Below are 14,724 nucleotides of genomic sequence, written 5' to 3' on the forward strand. Positions count from 1 at the left end.
AACTTTGTAAGGTCCAAACAATGAATAAATAGGTAGATATAGATATTAATATAGATTTAGATAAAGATACAAATATAGATATAGGTACAGATATATACATTGCAAACCTTATGAATGGAACAGATGAGGAAAGGAAGAATAAGAAATAATTGAACTCAAAAACTAATATTCTAGGCTCCTAAGACCTTTTGATCCTCATTCAATCATTCAATATTATATCTATTCTTCTCAGCTTTGTATTCTCTAAAAATTTGATAGGCTAAAGAGCTAAATTCCTTACTGACAGGATCATAGCCTTCAGCAACAGGCCTCTACTTGAGGGATCAGGGTGAAAGGCTCAGATGCCCAATCTCTCACTGTTAGTACCTCACTTATGGGCTGCTAGCACTGAGCTAAATATCACTTCTTTCCTAGTACTTCAAAGACAACAGGCTTTACTCTTAGCCATCCACAAGCTCTTAAAGGCAAGAGTCCCAGGAAATACATCCCCACCTCTATGACTTGCCAGCTCCTACCTCCTCCACTCCCAATCTCAGTTACAGAGAATCTCTAGCTGTCTAATAAAAGTCACCCTCTCCCCTGCTACCTGTCCCCACTCTCTCATTCTTACCTGCCCCAGGATGCCCCATCTCAACCCCCAATCCAGCTCTCTCAGCTATTTCCTAGTTCCTTCTGAATTTTCTTTCATTTCATCATTCACAAACTTCCCTTCATCTTACACCTTTACTCCTCCTGTTCTTTCCATGTTCTAGGAGTCACAGAGAACTCCCAGAAGATACTGCATCCCTGGCCTTCCTCCCTCCTACTGGATGCACCTTCTCATATACTCCCCACACTAGACCAGAAGGAGGCATACTCCTTATTAAACATTGCCAATTTCAGACCCTCCTTCTGCCATCACTCCACGAATCTCCTCCTTTAAAGGTTACTCTGTGCTCATTGATCCCTCTATGTAGATACTCCAAGTTATCTATTAACCCAATGGCTATCTGGAAGGGGGAATGAAGAGGAGCTATATTGAGAAATAATGCAAAAACAAAAGATAATAATACAATATTCTTTGGGGAAAAACCTCTAAAATGTGTCTATCTAAATGTGATCAATTCTCTTTCCATCCTTCCTTGTACTTTATTACCATAGGAGATGTCGAATAAATGCTTGTCAAATTGTTGAATTAAATGTGATAACTACACCAATGATTTTTGAAAGATTGTGCAGAACAGAAGAGTAGACACAGTACTGAGGAAGAGCAAATGTCCTGATTTGGAAAGAGGAGAATATAGGGAAGGCAAACCTTCTTTCCCTTCACTGGGATCTCCAGTCCCTCCTTCTCTTAGTGTTCTACAAGCTCTCAAACTTGCTCTCACTTTATTTTCCTCCTTTCCCAATCTCAACCCTGCCAGTTCAACTCTAGCTTCTGATACCTTGTTCCCTTATTTTATCACTATTCATGCCTTGTGAAATCTCAACCCTGGGTAATTGCTTTGCCCTCAGCCTCCCATCTGTTTTTTTCACCCCTAGAGACATACTATTGCTAGAGGAAATTACTGACCAAGTTCATTGGGTCCAATTCAAATATATGTGATTGAATCTTAACTGGGTGCTCATTAGAGTAAAGCAATCCTTCCCTTCTCAAATTCTTTTTCATAATCCCCAGAGCACCTCTTCTAAACCTCTTCTCTTCCCAAACCTGCCACACCATCTCCTCCCTGCATTTCAGTAAAGTACTTTGTCTCATACTTTACTGAGAAAAGAGAAGTCAATCACCACAAACTTTTTCTTCTCCCCTTTTCCATATCTCAAAACTCCATGTCATTTTCCCTCACTTTCTCCTTCTTTATTCCAATTTCTGATGAGAAAGTAGACCTTTTCCTTACCAATACCAAGCTCTTTCTTTGTAGCCTGGGTTCCATTCCTTCTCTTCTTCAATAGATCACTCTAACAATCATCCTCTCACACTTTCTCTAGGCCTCCATCTCTCCTTATCTAACAGCTTATTCCTTATCATCTGTTCTTGTTGGCTTCTTCATAGAATCTTTCTCTCCCTCAGGGCCCTCTTCCTAAACAGTAGCTGGAACCCATGTGCCTTCTCTCAAGCTGGAATTCAAAATATCAAGATCTCTCTTCTTTCCAGCTCTTGTGGACACTACCCCTCACTCCACACATGGAACATTGAGGAATCAATCTCTACCAACCAGCAGAGTCTTATGCAAATGACCTCGACCCCTGGTGGCATTAAGATGAAGGCAAGTTGTTTACCTATGGAGCAAGCATGCCAGAAAACATAGTAGAAGGGGTGGCTTTGAACTAGGATTAGCAATGGAATTTTAGCCTATTCTGTCTCTTAACACGTATGTCACTTAAGGGTGCAGCTAGGTGGTGCAATGGACAAAGCACTGGCCTTGAAGTCAGGAGGACCTGAGTTCAAATTCAGCCTCAGACCAAACACTTGACACTAGCTCACGACCCTGGGCAAGTCACTTAGCCCCAATTCCCTTAAAAAAAAAACCCCGCTTAGCACTGTGGGCAGCATGTAGCAATGTTTATTAACTTTTTGTTGACTGACTTCTCTGGACATCCCTCTACCATACTTTTGTTTGCTGGTAAATCAGATCCATTGATGCTGAACAAGTCTGGTCAGAAAGCACAAACTGTTGCTCTCCCTCTCATTTAGCCTTCAGGGGAAGAGGGAAACCGCCATGCCCTTCCATGTGCCAGGTCTCCTACCTTCAGGGGAAGGGAGGAAATGTGGCTATAAATAGATCTCCATTTCTATATAGCTAGGGAAATGGAGCCCTCAAACAAGGAAGAAGATAAAGTTAAGAGAGAAATTAATTATCAGAGTCCAGCTCAGGCTCAGCAGTTGGAGCACTTTGACTATTTGGACAATATGAAGGTCTTCCTTCTTCTGGGGTTTGTCTCTGGTTTTGTTTGGTCATGACTTTGCTGAAGTTCTGAAAGATAATGACATGGAGAACTACAATGGAATGAGCCTGTCTGACTGTAAGTCTGATCCTCAGATCCTGCACAGAAGAGGAGGGCTAAGAACAGGGGTGACAATTTCAAAGAAATTCATCATTTCTTCTTCTTGTTTTTAAAATTTCTTTGGCTAGTGATATAACTTAATATAAAACTCTTCAGTTTAAAAACATAAACTGAATCACCTAGAAACCAAATTTTAAAGAGTAAAGTTTTAGGTTTGGGAGAAAGGGAATTCAAACTGTAATAACATCAAACATGACTTATTGTATCCAGAATCCACTGAAGAAAGCCAGCTACTTTATTTTCCTACGGAGTTGCATCATCTGAGTTTCAAATTTTCTATGAAATTCTTAGCCCCTGGTCCTACCTCCTTCATGGTCAACATTTAGGTCCTGGAGCCTTCCAATACTTCTGAACTGGGGCTGGGAGGGGGGGGTTCCTTGTTAAACTGTGTTGAATTTGAGAATGTGATGTCTCTTACAAGAGTTCAAGTTTGTTTGTTTTCCTACAAAACCCAGAAATTCTGGCCCAAAAGACCCTTCTGCCTCTGCATTCAGCTCATCAGAAATGTTCCTACATTTCAGTGTAGAAGGGCCCAAACTAGAGGTAACTGCCTCCATCCCTGTCTAATACAGTGGTTATATGGTCACCCATAGTATTTGTGTATGGATAGAGAGTCAACTTCAGGAGCCCCTTCATATCTTTAAACTTCAACATGTAAGAGAAGAACCTTTGAACTAACTACTGAAACTAACATGAAATGGAAACAGTACCAAAAAAAGGGACCTCTCATTAAGAATGAGCTCCTTGTTCTTGGTGAGGGACATTTCCTACAAATGAGAGAGCAGGCTGAATGCAGTATGAATTTGGTCATTGGTTCCACCCCCAGGAGAGCAGCAAAGGTGGGGAACCTGTAGCCTCGAGGCCACATGGGACCCTGGTAGAGTATTTCTAGGGTCCTACATCTATAACTCAATTCCTTTGGAGGTCATTCATTACAATCCCCTCATTTTTTTTGCAAATGAGGAAATTGAGGGCCCAGGAGGTGAAGTGAGTTATCCTAGGTCATACAAGTAGTAAACTTCAAAGGTGTTGTTAGTTTAAGTTTTGGCTGAAGGTATGGCCCTAAGACAGAAGGAGCTCAAAGATATAATTGCGTCACAGCCTCAGTATCTCGTCAGAGTCCTGATAATAATTAAAAAGGAAACAAAATTTCACTTTTTACTAAGTGCCAGATACTGGGGACACAAAAATAAAAAGCTTCTTTCCTCAAGGAGATTACAGTCATACAGAAGGGACAGCACAGGCATCCAGGTAAGTGCATTATAAGACAAAATTTGTCTGTCAGGATGAAAAAGAGGTCTAGACAAATGCTCTAGGCCTGCAGTGGGGAACCTGCAGCCTCAAGGCCACATGTGGCCCTCTTGGTCCTCAAGTATGGTCCTTTAACTGAATCCAAACTTCACAGAACAAGAGGGTCACATGTGGCCTCAAGGCCCCAGGTTCCCCGCCCCTGCTGTAGGCCAGTTTGAGGAAGGAAAGAGCACATTCATCTGGAGAAGAAGGCATTCCAGAGGAGTGGTCACCAACAATGTCACAGGCTCCAGCAAGGTCAGTGAGGTCACACACTGAGAAAGGGTCACTAGGTTTGGTCTCTAAGACCAAATACCCCTTGGAGGGGCAGCTTCAGCAGAGGGAGTGGCAGGGTCAGAATACAGATTGTATGGGGTAGAGGAGGAGAATGAGTGGTAAGGAAATACAGGCAACATAAAACACAGACTCAAGCTTGGAGAAATTTAGATGGTTTAGTCCAATCTTTTCATTTTTCAGTGGAGGAAACTGAGGCAATTAAGTGTTGTGAAAGGCAGTAGGTGCCCAAATTCAAATCCTGACTGAACTTGGGCTGTGTGAACTTGGGCCATTCAATTCACCTCAACAAGTACTTACGAAGCATCTACTTTGGGCAAGGTACTGGGAATGTAGAAATGAAAAGCAGCCTTTACCCTCAAGAAGCTTCCATTGTATTGGGGAAGGGCAGGTCCCTTCACCTCTGACCCTCAGTTAGGTCATCTGTGAGATGAGGAGATTGGACCAGATGATATTTAAGGGGCAAGCCATTTCCCTATCTGTGATCTTACAAAGTGATTTGCCACTGTAAGTGGCACTGTAAGTATTTTCTATAAGAGCTGTTCAGTCACTACATAATAGGATTTTACAGAACCAGCATGTGAATGTTGTTATTGGATGCTGGGGCAAAGAGTTTGCTTGGATGCACTATTTTAGCATGTGATGTGGCTTTTTTTTTTAAAGGGTTCTTATACTGAGCCATTAGAGGCAGTATGTCAAAGTGAAGAGAGAGCTGGCCTCATGGTCATGTGATAATGGAAATCTGCAATAATGAGAAACAGGTAACAAAGTTGAGAACATGATCAGTGTATTAGCAAAGCTAGTTGCCAATAAATGAGGCCCAACACTCCTCAATAGCCAAGGACCCTGTAGAGAGGTCGAGGAGCTTCCTTATAGTCAATAAAGAGGAACTGAGACAAATAAGGAAATCTTAAGTAAGATTGATGTTAGGTTTTTTTTTTCCTGATTGGTTAACTCACGGTGGGCTAACCCATCCTTAGTACCTTGAACAAGGACAAGAAGAGGGAAATGATGGTTCTGGGGATGAGGAACTAGGATCTCTAAGTAGTAAATGCTCCTTTCCTCCAATTGGCTAGGCATTACACAAGCTTATTCATTAATAGACTATTGACTACATCAGTGTAAATTTTGTAAGCTTCTAACTTGTAGAGCAAAATAAGGAAGTATTACAAAACAGAGCTTAGGCTCATAAGAGTGGGGAAGTTAAACTCTGACAACTTACTAATATAAGCTAGTTTGATTAAGTTTAATAAATCATAGCAGGCCTAGCTAAAAAAATTCAGTCTGATACTATTGATTAAACATGATTTCCAATTTGCGTTTCTCAGTCCAGAAGATCATGGGTTCAAATCCCAACTCTGACCCAGGTTGATTTTTGTGACCCCAGGCAAGTCAGGGTCCCAGGTAACTCTCAAAGACTGAACTGTGGAGCAGATGCTGGTCTTCATTGTTGGAGGGAACTCCCTCAGGTAGAATTCTTTCTGTCAAACTGATCATAGGTTTGGTCCAAAAATAAATAAAAGAATAAAGCCAAAACCTTACCCATCTATCCATTCTTTATTATAGTTCCCCATCACACTGAACTTTATCATTAATAATTAATGGGGATAATTAAGGAGGGAGACATTATACAAACAACTATGTACAACAAGCTAAATACAGGATAAATTGGCAATAATCAACATAAAAAAGGGATTACCAGGGGTGGGTGGGGGACCTGTAACCTTGAAGCTACATGTAGCCTTCTAGGTCCTTGGGTGAGGATTTTTGACAGAGTCCAAGTTTTACAGAACAAATCCTTTTATTAAGGGGATCTGTTCTGCAAAGTTTGGATTCAGTCAAAGGGCAACACTTGAGGATCTAGAGGGCCACATGGGGCCTTGAGGCCACAGGTTCCTGACTCTTGCTAAAACTAAAGAGGGATCAAGAAAAGTCTACTGTATAAAGTGAGATTTTAGCATGGGACCTGAAGGAAGCCAGGCAAATCAAGAGGCAGAAATGAGGAGGGAAAACATTCTAGGTATGGGGGACATGCAGAAAAAAATGCTATGCATTTGGGAGATGGAGTGTCTTGTTCCAGGAACAGAAAGAAGACCAGCATCACCAAATGGAAGAGTTCGTGGTGGGATGTAAGGTCAGATTTGAAGGACTTTGAAAGCCAAACTGAGGATTTATATTAAAGATAACACCAACAATAACTCATTTACATCATTTTAAGTTTGCAAAATACTGTTACTTGCCCCTATTGTGAATCAATTAATTAATCAACAAAGTGCCTACTGTTTGTCAGGCACTTATCAGGCATGAACAAAGACAAAACTGAAACAGTCTCTGCCCTCAAGGAGGTTATGTTCTACTGGGCAAGACAATGTGTCTGTAGTACATAACTAAGAATATAAAAAATAAAATACAAGGTAATTGGGGATGATGAAGGGAAGGGACGAAGGAATTAGGATTGTGATATTATGTCTTTTGCTATAGCTGCCATGACAGCTATCTACACATGCAAAATGATGTGCAGAATCGAGACCAATAGTCCAGATAATTCTGATCATCAAACAGTTGTCTAAACTATCCAGATAACTGCCCAAAATAACTAAAAGGAGCAGGGTTATGGTTGTTCAACTAATTCAGATAGTTTTGATTTTACATTTGATTTCTATAGACATGACATCTGCATGTGGCTTCTTCATAGAGATATAAGGAAGGTGACACATTCCTCTCTTCTCAACCACTACCTAGGATCATAACGTTAGAGCTGGAGAGACCTTACAGAGTTACCTAGCCCCATCTTATCATTTTATGCATCAGGAAACCAAGGCTTAGAGAGGAAAGTGAGGCAAACAGGTTAAATGAACTATAATAATAATAATTAGATAGATAGATAGATAGATAGATAGATAAAAACTCCTTTGTTGAATCTTGCACACACACATGCTGTCTTTAAATACTTATCAAGGACACCCATATTCAACGATTTGATAAAGAAACCAGCTTCCTTTGAGAATATATCCCAAATATAGAGATCAAATTATTTTTGTAAAGAAAGGAGGAATGAAATATGAATTCAGTGCAAGAGGCAGAATTTGGTAAGGAACAGGAAGATACAGGTTTCACCAGTTTCCTTCCTCACATCAGTGACAGCCATTACCCTACATTCTGTCTGGGTGGCTCCACAATGTCTTGCTCCAGGCTTTTCCCAGCATATCACTCATCCTCTCTTGTGTTTCTCTTCTGGAGGAGTATGTGAAAGCACTTGGTCAAGGAGGCTGTAGAGAGGGGATATAGTTCTGTTCCTCCCCACACCGTCCCGTCTTTCTCCTCTTAGTGCTACTACTGCATTTCCAGAGGTCCTGAAGACCAGCCCTCTATGTACATGTACCCAATTCTGGTTTTTTGAGAGATTTCAGTTCTCCCCTTCCCCACAGAACTAGAAGAGAGCCATCTCATTTATCATAGCGTCAGCTCCCAGGAGCTCAAGTAGGGAAGATGTTGGAAGCATTTGTCAGCTAGGAGACTATCTCCAGTGCCCTGTTATACTAGAACTGAATATAACTTCACTTCAATGAGGGAAAAGGTGGTATACTGGAAAGCACCCTGGACATGGTGTCCAGTTCTGACACCAACATTTATTGTGTGACCATAAAAATTCACATTTCCTCTCTGAGCCCAACTTTCCTCATCTGAAAGATAGAGATAAATGACTGTTCCACAAGGTTGTGGTGAGAAAAGTATTCCGTAAGTGTTAAAGCACTGTGTATGACTTCAAGTCAGCCTTAATACTTTGTTTCACTAGGCCTGGGAAAGCATGAAAGAGAGAAAAGATCTTTCCCATTCTCAGTTACTTTGAATTTAGGAGGATAATCTTACAGTATTGTTTCTTTTGAACAAACAAGTAGGATGAATTCTTTTGGAGAAATCAACTTGAAACTTGTTTACATTCTCTTTCATTTCTATTTCAAACTTTTGCCAGAGAACCCTACTAAAGCAATAAAATGTACAAAGAGAGTTGTCAGTGATCCCCAAGGATTTTAAATTTTAAATTATTATAAAGAATAATTTGTTTCCTCCTGTAATTGAGTATATTTAATGAAGGAGGCTGTGTAAAGTCAGAATAAAGCTGTACTGTATTGCATACCAGCAACCAGACTACTTGGGTACATTCAATATGGCTATAAGGTATTTCAAATAAAAAAACATTTATTAGGCACATGCTGTACACAGAACATTGTACTAAGTGCTGAGAGAGATAAAAATATTAAGTAAGATATGGCCCCTGTCCTCTTGAAACTTACAGTCTAGGAAGTGGATATGACATAATTAGTTACAATTAGTTAAAATAGATATTTGGATAATTAGTTATTCTTGAAAATGATACCTAAATCCATTGTGAAATGCAAACCAAGCTTAAAAGGAGGAATAGTTACTAATTCTACAGTTCACTGAAGCCTTCATCAAAGAGATGACATTTGAACTAGACCAGGGGTGGGGAACCTGTGGCCTTGAGGCCACATGTGGACCTCTGGGTCCTCAAGTGTAGCCCTTTGACTGAATCCAAACTTCACAGAACAAATCCCCTTAATAAAAGGATTTGTTCTATAAAACTTGGACTTGGTCAAAAGGCTGCACCCAAGGACCCAGAAAGCCACATGTGGCCTTGAGGCCACAGGTTTCCTACCCCTGAAGTAGACCTTAAGGAATAGATGGCTAGTATCAGACGGTTAGAAAGGTAGCATTCGTCGCACAAGGAATAGTATGAGCAAAGTGGAGACAAGATAACAACAGGTCATGTACTGGGAACAGGAACAGAGATCTAGTGGATGAAGTGTGCCATTTGAGGCAAGTGTTCTATGAGATAAAGCTGAAAGAGTTGGGTAGTACTAGACTGTGGAGAGATCAGAGTGCCAGGCTGTGTTTGAAAATGATTTGTTGGGCAATAAGAAGCAGTTAAAAGATTCTCATGTCAGTAGTCCCATACAACAAGAACTATTCAAATTCATGCAACTTAGAGCTTGGATGCAATTCATTTTAACGTTTTCAGAAGAAGGAAATTTAGCTGATACTTGAAGGTAGCCAGAGAAGCTGAGAGACAGAGATGATGAAGGACAGCATGCCAGTCATTTTTCCCCATGCCTGGAATGCTCTCTCCTCATCTTCCTCCATCTATATCTATATCTATATCTATATCTATATCTATATCTATATATATCTATATCTATATCTATATCTATATCTATATCTATATCTATATCTATATCTATATCTATATCTATATCTATATCTATGTCTATGTCTATGTCTATGTCTATGTCTATTTCTATATCTATATCTACGTCTATGTCTATGTCTATATCTATCTGTATCTATATATCCATGTCTGTCTATGTCTATATCTATGTCTATGTCTATGTCTATATCTATATCTATTCTATGTCTATATCTATATCTATATCTATAGCTATGTCTATGTCTATGTCTATATCTATCTATATCTATATCATCTATATCTATATCTATATCATCTATATCTATGTCTATGTCTATATCTATATCATCCATATCTATATCTATGTCTATGTCTATATCTATATCTATAACATCTATATCTATATCTATATCTATATCTATATCTATATCTATATCTATATCTATATCTATATCTATGTCTGTCTATGTCTATCTCTATCTCTATGTATCTATATCTATATCTATATATAGACATATAGATATAGATATATACACAGGCCCATATATGTGTGTGTGTGCATAGTGATACTTATACCTTATACCTATGCATCTCTCTATATATAATGTGTATATGTAAATATACATAATATACATACATATGTATGTGTGTGTATTCTCACGCACATAACCCCAGTTGTACCTAAGCCCACTGGTATGGGACTGTCCTCTTTAATGGAGATAACTGCCCTATCCTGTGTGAAGTTCAAGGTGGAGTTTTTGGCAAGAGCAGAAGTCTTTCGTTTTTAGTCTTCTTTAAGCTCCATAGTCTCTAGCTATTACTGTTGTTGTCATTTTGTAATCATGCGCAACTCTGCATGACCCCATTTAGGGTTTCTTGGAAAAGATACTGGAAAGGTTTGCCATTTCTTTCTCCAGTTATTATTACCTTAATGTCATATACCAAAATAAATTCAGATTAGTTACAGGACCTGAATATTAAAGATAAGACCATAAAAAAATAGAAAAGGAGATCATATAGTTCTGATTGCTGTGGCTAGACAGCGAATTCTTTATAAAACAGGGGATAAAGGTTATTAGAAAGATATTATTTTAATTACACAGAAAGTTAAAGTTTTTTCATGAAGAAAACTAATTCATTTAGAATAAGAAGGGAAATAGTCACTTAGGAAATGACGTCTGTATTAAATATCTCTGATAGGACTAATGTACCAGTTACATGGACAACTAATACAAATAACACAACCAAAAATGAGGAAGGTAAAATGAAATATATCAGTAAAATTACATTTAAAAAATATTCACTTATTAATCCAGAAGACCAAATTGTGTTTTCTTTGTTTTTGTTCTATATAGCTTTCAAAACACATTATCATTGCTTCATATAACAATATATTTCTGTTTTTAAGGAAAGTGTGCTTATCATGAAACAACACAACACTAAGAAGGCTATAGCTTTCCATTTCTGTACTAACTTTAAGCATTAGAACTACAGGCAAGATAGAGGTCATCAACAAAAGAACTGAATTTGCAAATAGTTTTATGTTTGCTACTTTTTCATATCTGTGAACTTAGAGATGTTAAGGCACAAGCATGACTGAATTGAAGCTTCTACAATCAATTTCTTGTCATATTCCTTAAGACCAGCCTATTACTTCAGCATCATGGTTGACCCCTCACAGGACCAAAAACAGATGTAGCCTAAAGTTTTTTTGTTTGTTTGGTTCATTGGTTGGTTTGGTTTGGTTTTTGGCAAGACAATTGGAGTTAAGTGACTTGCCCAGGATAACACAGCCAGTAACTGTCAAGTCTCTGGTCTGAGACCAGATTTGAACTCAGGTTCTCCTGACTCCAGGATCGGTGCACTATCTACTGCACCACCTAGCTGCCCCCATCCTATAGTTTTTTAGCTGATGCAGCAGCTTTTCCCTTTCTCAGCAAATCAGCTGAAAGCAGAAAGACACTTCCAATCCCTGAAAGACACCCCTGGAAACCTGAGGAGAAAGCATATGTTGGGGAGTCCTGCAAGCACCAGGGCAAGTAGGAATTAGGGCAAAGACCCCAGAGTCTATCTAGGTTACATGTGGGGTCTTCTCTAGGATCCTTGCTTCTCTCCTCTGAAGTCACATCTCCCTAGTGCATGCTATATGGAGTCTCATAGGCTCAAAGGTCTCTAGTCAATTAGGAAGCACTCAGCATCACAAGATGTCCTTCAGGGAACCTTCCAACACATCTGGGGTAACTGTATTACATTTTTTAAAAAGTGAAGCCTCTTTTGTTGTACTTCTATTTCAACACCCGCCTTAGCTCATTCTGAGCTTCAGTGATCTGAACTCTTGCCACCACTCTTAAAAGCCCATACAATTTTTGAGTTCATCCTTCAATGCCTTCTCTTGCTTCCAGACTATACTTGTCTTTTATACATTTTAGCTTCCCAATGAGCATTCTGTGTATCTAGATTGGTTTCTTTCAAAAATTCTCTTTTTTTCTCTTGGAATAATTTATTTGTGCCTTTAGAATTGCATCCCTTTGGGGCTTTATTTCCCTGTGTTCTTTCCCTTAGTTCATGTGAACCCACCTATCACTTCTTTGATCCCTTTTGTAAGCCAGTCTTGACAAATCTATGATGTGAGTCACACTCTGTCTGACTTTTCTCTGATCTTCTATAACAAATTCTAAGATGACTTGTAATTCTCTCACTTCCAAGCCTCCCATCATTTTTGTCACTTAGCAGTCACTCAGTCAAAAAACATTTATTAAGTTCATACTATGTGCCAGGCACTGTGCTATGCTGAAAATGCTAAAAATGCTAAATGAAAATGCTAAAAATGCTAAAAATGAAAATGATAAAAGATATTCTGCCCCTAGTCTCAAGAAGTTCATAGTCTAATGAGAGAGATAATACATAAACAACTCTGTGCAAACAAGCTACATAGGAAGCCACTGAAGTTGACTGAATAGTCTGACATAATTAGACTTGCACTTTAAAAAGATCGATTTGACAGCTAAGTGCAGGATAAATTGTAAAGGGGAGAGACTTGTGGCAGGAAGACAAACCCAAAAGCTATTATAGTAGTCCAGGTGTGAGGTGCTGACAGTATGTACCAGTGGAGAGACAGTGTCAGAGTCACAATATGAGAGACATTATGAAGGTAGAAATAACGGGACTTTACAACAGATTAGATATGGGGAGTGAGAGAAAGTAAAGAGTTGAGAAAGACATCTAAGCTGCAAACCCAGGTGCCTGGAAACACAGTTACCTAAATAGTAATCAGGAAGTTATGAAAAGTGGAGGATTTAAGGGGAAATAGAGTGAGTTTAGTTTTGGACATGTTGAGTTTAAAATGTCCATGGTACATCCAATTTGAGATATTAATGGGCCGTTGGAGATGCAGGTCTGGAGGTTAGGAGAAAGGTTAGGACCAGATAAGTAGATGGGAGAACCATCAGCATAGAGGTGATGATTGACTCCACAGAAGATAATGGGATCACTAAGTGAAATAGGATAGAGAGAGAAGGAAAGAGCGCCCAGGACAGAGCTTTGGAGGATACCCACTGTTAACAGGCATGACCTAGGTGAAGATCCAGGAAAGGGGACAGAAGGAACAATAAAAACAAAGAGAATCAAGAAGAAGAGTGTGATTGACAATGCCAAAGGTTACAGAGAGGTGATGAAGGATGAGGACTGAGAAAAAGTCAATAGATTCGAAAATTGAGAGAACATTGCTAACTATGGAGAGAGCTGTTTCAGTTTTTTGATGAGGTCAAAATCAAACTGCAGAGAGCTAAGAAGAGAATTAGAGGGAAGGAAGTGGACACATTTATATTCTTCTTGAGAAGCAGAGCCAAAAAAGAGAGGAGAAAAATGGTTGGATCAGGTGAGGGATTTTTGAGGATGGGGGACACATAAGCATGTTGGTAGACACTAGGGAAACAGCAAGAGATTGATGATAAGTAAACATGGGAATAATAGAGGTAGTCTTCTGGAGAAAACTGGATGGCATGGGATCACTTGTGCACGCAGAAGGGTTTGCCTTAACAAGGAAAGGGGTCACTACTTCATGCGAGAGAGGGGTAAAAGAGGAGATAGTGGCAGAAGACATCTGGGTGACATCTGATAAAGAGGTGGAGAGAAGAGGAAGTTCTCAGTGAATAGCCTGCATTTTTTCAGTGAAATTTAAGGTGAGGTTCTCAGCTGAGGAAGTGGGACGAAGGAGCCATGAAAAGTTTGAAGAGAGATGAAAAGTTTTGAAAAGCCACTGTAGTAAGTGGGACAGTAAGTAACATATAAAAGGATTGCCTTGCCACCATGAGGGTCCAGTTATGGACCCAATCACATGGTTTCATGATTTTCTTCACCTTCATTCAGCAATACATGCATGTATAGGAGTGAAGGCAGAAGGTAGTGGGACTGATCGTAAATGGAGGTGTGGCAGGGCAAGATCAGCATTATGAAAAGGGAGCAAGGAACTCAAAAGAAAGGATAGTGCATTTGAACTGGTTCATCAAGGGGCCAAGATGGAGAAAGGAGAGTGTAGCTAGTGCAGGGTGTGAGGGCCTGGGAAAGAATTTAGAGATCAAGATTTTGGAGCTCACTGTGAGGTCAAAGAGCAAAATTTGGGACTGCAAGGCAGAGGGAAGAGTGGAATAACAACAAATTGTAATCTGATAAGGGAATTTCAGAGTCAATGAACATGGAAGTGGTGCATCTGTGGGTGATGTTGAAATCCAGTGTATAACCATCTCTGCGTGTAACTGAGGTGGAAAGGGGTAAGATATGGGAAATGAATATTGGCAAAAGCAAGATGGTGGAGTAAAAGGAAGTAGTGTGGTGAGCTCCCCTCCACAAACTTCTCTAAACAAATCTAGAAAATGCACAAGACTAAACCC

This window comes from Phascolarctos cinereus, unplaced genomic scaffold, assembly GCF_003287225.1.
Source record: "Phascolarctos cinereus isolate Bilbo 61053 unplaced genomic scaffold, phaCin_HiC Scaffold_1;HRSCAF=81, whole genome shotgun sequence".
Classification (NCBI taxonomy): Eukaryota; Metazoa; Chordata; class Mammalia; order Diprotodontia; family Phascolarctidae; genus Phascolarctos; species Phascolarctos cinereus.